The sequence below is a fragment of the Periophthalmus magnuspinnatus genome, unplaced genomic scaffold, assembly GCF_009829125.3.
Source record: "Periophthalmus magnuspinnatus isolate fPerMag1 unplaced genomic scaffold, fPerMag1.2.pri scaffold_133_arrow_ctg1, whole genome shotgun sequence".
Lineage (NCBI taxonomy): Eukaryota > Metazoa > Chordata > Actinopteri > Gobiiformes > Gobiidae > Periophthalmus > Periophthalmus magnuspinnatus.
The window spans coordinates 6,349-12,387 of NW_022986705.1; positions in this window are offsets into that span (position 1 = coordinate 6,349).

The window sequence follows — 6,039 nt, forward strand, 5'->3', positions numbered from 1 at the left end:
AGGCTGCTCAAACAACATACAGACATATGTCAAACACAATGCAACAAGGGCACAATGTCTCATTCAGAGAAACATTAGACTTACCTGAGCACCAGGGTCAGGGGGCACAGAGGAGTCCGAGGGGGAGGAGCCGGAGGGGGAGAGCCCAGGGCTGCGGCTCTCAACAGGCTGGGAATCAAGAAAAAGAGCATGAGCCATTTGATATTTCATGCAGTTAAGTGTCACTGAATATTTAAGGCAGGTCAAACTCACCTGCACACGAGCAGAACGGCCAGTCTGCCGAGGCAGAGGGCTTCTGCTGCTGGCAGCCTGCAAAAGTTTAAGTTTGGTTTAAAAGAGGTAAAAATGGAAAAGGGATAAAAACATGTTAAAGTTCCCACAAACAATCTAAACCACCAAGAGACAGATTTTAGTTGAGTTAAGTGTGTGAGGTTTACCTGCTGAGGAGCTGCGGGCATCCCACTGGTGGAGGGCCCTGGGCTGTCCGGTCTCTGGAGCTGGAACATCAGAACACACAGGTGAATATTAATGTCTTTATAACGACATTATAAAAAGAGCAAAGGGCAAATGTGACCAGGCCTACCGGAGCAGAAGAGGAGGGTCGAGAGCTGCCCCTTGCTGAAGAATCACCGCGGCGGGCACGAGTGGTCCGAGGGGCAGGCGCCGGAGACCTCTTCCTCTTCCTGCCGCCCTGTTGGACAGAAGATAATCAACATTAAATGTATGCTAAAAGACAGTATCTAAATGACAAACTAATTAAGGTCTTCTTTCAAAACCTCACTACAGGAGTTTGCGGCTGGAAGGTGGACACACAGCAATCAAACAAATAATATAGCGCATCTCCAAGTTTTCAAAGACATGGGCAATCGGGGTTAGTTTTCAAAAAACAAATGTAGTGCAACAGGATGCTTATTTTAATATCTGTGTGCATTGCCTATGTTTTATTTGGTTAGTGTTGTAAATGTATTGTAGTTTATAAAGTTGATTAATGTTACTACAATCAATACTCAAATCAAACATTTTTGTTCAACAAGCATAAATGTGAGCCATTTGGCCACTTTGTGTTGATCCACTCCAAATTCAATAAAATTCAGTAAAACATAACACTTATTTTCAGTAAGCAACATTAAATAAAATACTCTGGGTTGTTGTAAGTTCACCAATTACTGAGCAGGTTTAGTAGAAGAAACTCGCAACTGTACCTTCGGAGATTTTGCCTTCTAATGATATATTTACAAAGCAAATCCTTATATTTATTAAAAACATACATATACATTGAGGATTCATTCTTTTTGTACAAATATAGTACTTAAAGTAACTTTAGTACAAAATCTGTGTTTTGGCCAAATACGGCCATATAGAACAATATATTTAAATGTGAACATGTTGCTAAACTATATTAAACCCTGTTCAAAGTTTGGCCTTTTAATATTTAACCATGGAGCCTATAGAACCTATAGAAGTATACATTTATATTTTCCATTTCTATTTCTATTTTCAGTGTGTTAGCTAGTTAATGCTACTTTCTCAATGTTACTGATGCCAAGTAGAAGTAGTAAATACTGAAAGTAGCCTTATAGCTAACGTTGTTATTTATACTAATAATCAACGCAAATGCTTATTAAAAAGACAAATTTGCTTTACCATGCTGCAGTTGAATGTGAAGGCTGGTGGCGTTCAAGTGCTGCTGAACTTGAAGGCTGATGAAGTTCAACTGCTGTAGGAACAAAAACAAAGCTGCGTGAGGCTGCGGTGGAGCTAGTTTAGCTGCTATTAGCCGTTAGCTTAGTCTGCGGAGAACGAGTGCGTGGCTTCTCTCTCAAGGACAAGAGCGAAATGGCGGATAATTCGAATGTTGTCCATAACAACAACATTATGTTGTTATTGTTTGAATGTTGTGTAGCCATTGGCAACCATGGAATGGGTGGTAAGATGTGCGTGTTACCTGTTGATGCTTTCATGGGAAGAGCCACAGACATCAATCTTTCCAAATCCAATGAGCTAGACCAGTATGGGCCAAAAACCTCTCTACTGTCCAAATGTTAGTTTTTGCTGCAGTCAGCAGTTAAAAGTATTGGAATTATCATAAACTCATAATGGCTCCATCAGCGTGTATGCACATACACCACTACATTCTATTATCAGTGCTTCTTAACCTGGGTTCGATCGAACCCTAGGGGTTCGGCGGAGGTCAAGACACGCACCAGACTCATATGATTCGCGGACTGCGAGCGTCTCCAGACTCTGGCCGTGTCCTAATTCGACTAATGCACCTTTGCTGTGCCTATCGAACACTGCTCCCTCTAAGCTGCGCGCGTGCGCAGTTGCGCACTGCTGACACGGTCTCCGCGCACAGAAAATCTGTGCTGCGCACAAAAAAATCAAACCGGAGTTGAAAATAAAATAAACACACAACAATTCATTCTGCGCTATTTTTCAGTGTGAGTCAGTGAGTGTGACCGGTGACGAGCTGCTCCAGCCAATTATGTGATTCACGTTCGTATTTGCGCAGCTTATCAACGCCATTGACAGGCTCCTCATGTCCCGCTATCAGTGTTTTAGCCGATGTGGCCGATGTGGAGTGAAAACTCGCTGAAGATTCTTAGTGCTGTTTAACCCCTTAATGTTCCGACGGCCCGCCCTCGGGTAAAGATCTGCGCGTAAAATTACACGCGCGTAATTGCGTTTTACGCACTGTTTTGCAGCAGTTTTGCGTTTTAAACATGACGAAACGGACAAAACAAAGGAAGTACGCGACCGAGGACACTGTGGATGTTTGTACAAGTTAAACTAGAGGCATCTCGGACCCGGAGCGGTTCGTGGAACCGAGTGAAGATCTCATGATGGACTGAGGAACAGAGGACCTTATGATTTGATGGACTGGATGCTGTTCCTGATCGGTAAGCGTGGTTTATTCTGCTATTGACTTAATTGTGGGTCAAATGTGTATTATGTGTAATCATTAGCATTAGCTAATGCCAATCTGCAGTAATAGAGCAGCTGGGTGTGCAGATACAGATTCCTCTCAGTGTGTATTGGTCATTGAATACTGTCACTTTGAACGGCATAAAAACGAAGAAAAGGAACAGACTTTGCTGTGAAAATGACATGAGAGTGGCCAAGGTGAAGCCGTGCATTTCTGACCTGGTCTCTCAAAGGCAACAAAAGTCACACTGATTTGCAGTAAATATTCATTATTGTAGCCTGATGGAAATTAGATGATGGGTGTGTGTTAAAATGTTAAAAATAATAAAAAGCATAAATACAGTAAGTTCATTATTGGAATACATAATACAATACAAAATTTAAATAATTTCAGTGTGGTAGTATTAAAAAAGGTCATGTCTTTGTTAAAAGGTATGTATGTAATTTGTTGTGAGTTCATGCATTGTATTGGTTTTATTCTTTGAACACAGTGATGTTAATGCACAGTTCATTTTGTGCACCAGTAAAACACACATATGTCTTGAATTTGAAAAATATATATATTTTATTTTTCAATAAAGAAGGGTTCGGTGAATGTGCATATGGAACCGGTGGGGTTCAGTACCTCCAACAAGGTTAAGAACCACTGCTTTATATATTGCTGTTTTTAAAACATCATATTTCACTCGCTAATAGTGAACCTGGTTGGAGACTAAAAAGCTCAAATTCTTGCTTAATGTACTTTCATTAAATCAGTTCTGTTGATATCTTGATAATCGAATTTGCACACGCCAGATTTGGGCAACCAATTTTGAAAATTTTGCATAGTGCCAGCTGCTTTAAAAGTACTATGCATGGGTTTCAGAATGTGTGCATGTAATTTTTATTTTTTTAATCAAATACAATTCAATTTCACCTTTTTAAAATCGGAAATTATAAAAATGTGTCAAAGCAATTTGATTAAAAAGTCATTCATGAGACTTTTTACTGTAGTTTGTTTTTTCTTCCAAGTTGGTTCTTGCCAGGAGCTGGGAAAAAAACCAATACATAATTTTAGCTAAAATATCCTTGACTTTATAAGCGATTTTAAATATGAATATGAACATATTTTAAATATGTTGAGAAATTAGGGCCAATCTTGAATGTACATGTTATGATGAACCTGAAGCTACAGTCTGCAGCCCAGTCCTGGCAGATGTTACCTGCAAACAAGAAACAAAGAACAGCACAAAAATATGCAATCTTAAAATTTAGGTCCTCTCTCAACCTCGTGGCCTCTTGGGACTCAGATTTTAAACTCTCCTCAATGTTCCCCCTTGAGAGTTTGTTGGCTCTGGTCTGGTTTCTCTTGAGGACAAGAGCAAAATGGCGGATAATTTGAATGTTGTGCATTATATATGCAGTGTGTATAGTTGGATTTGTGGCAATTGACATAAATCTTTTTAATTTCTGACACCGATGAGCTAGACAGTATGGGCAGGTGTCTATGTGCATTTGTTTAGTTTGCTCTAAAATTTAGATTTTTTTAAATATATTACAACAAAACATCTACATCTACAGTTGAACCATATTCATCTTAGCTGTTCTGTAAAATGATCTGACAGTAGCCTAAATACTGCCCTTCTCACTCATTCTCACTCTGTACTTAAATTATAACACAATTGCTCCACTGCATCATAGGGCCTATGAACTACTCTCAAAGAAGGTGTTGTAGCCAAAAGCTGGCCTGACAGGGACCACATTTTGGCAATAACCCATGCTGAAATCATTTTTAGGTTTCTCTGTGTTGTAGGCTACTGTTGGGTGTTCTGTGTTGCTTATCTCCTTCTGAGAGTTGACTTGAATTGTGGGCAATGGGTATTTTTTGTGAAAACAAAAGTCTATAAATAGAGAAAACAAAAATCTGTCCATCTCTTAATAATGTGAAACTCATTTTGTCACTGAATAGTTATCATTACAACATCTGTAGTCCCAGTCCCATAACCACAATTCATTAACTCAGCTTCTTTATTGACTTTTTTTTTTGGGCTTTAGAGTTAATAAACTAGTACAGAGACACGCCTCGAGTCTGATGGTGGAATTCTATTCTTGTTTAAAGTTAGTGCAGATGTCTAATGTCCCACTGGCTTTTCTGTGACCTCTTTTTTAATGACATTTACATTTATTTGGTTATATGACTGAATGATTTTATAGCAAGGAATTGTGAATGCTCAGCTTGATTGTAAGCACAAAAATCACCCCATGATCTCAGGCTGAACCCCTGACTACACCCAGAAAGTCATGAAACATAATCTGCTGCAGAGATTGAGAAGTATCCAGGGGGTGTCTTTATTCATTTGTAGACATAAGTTTTCCATTATCGCTTCATTTTGAACTAAATGTTGCAATGATGTAATTGTTTAAGTAATAAAATAAAACAGCACCCCTGGCTAGTAATTATGGCATGAAATCTCCCTATTGTACTCTTAACATGTCACCAAACTGGAACTAAACCTGGAACAAAATTTCTACCATGCCAGGACTAAACTAGCACTAGAACAGGACCACACCAAGTCTACAGTTTGACACAAACTGGGTTAAAACTAGGGCTGTAATGTGAGTATGTGAGTGATTCCACCTTGTAACAATCCCTAACATAAACTAGTTTTGGGAGTTTCCATTTTAGAAAAACACTATCAGGCATAGAGACAAATCATCATAACATGACAATAGCGTAATGTTTGACTTTCATCTGTTCTTCATCCACAGTGCATGCAACTTCCAGAGCTTGCTTGTAATGACAACAAAAAACGGTAAGGCCTCACCATGACACAATGTTAGAAGATATTTATTTATTTTTATTTATTTATTTATTTAAAAGGGACTGTACATATTAACATCTGTAATTACAGTGTAAATATGCCAGATTGTAACAAAGATGCTAATTTCCATCTGTTGTCCCTAGGCAAGTGACACAGAATACAATGACAAATCTTACAAAAAAGACATAACACAGAACAGTAAAAGGCCAGAATTAAAAGTTTTCACAGACTTGGTTTTACTTCATCCACAGTTTAAGGTGCAGTTTGAAAGTGGAAGGACATTCTCTTATGGTCAGAGGAAGACTGTTCTAAT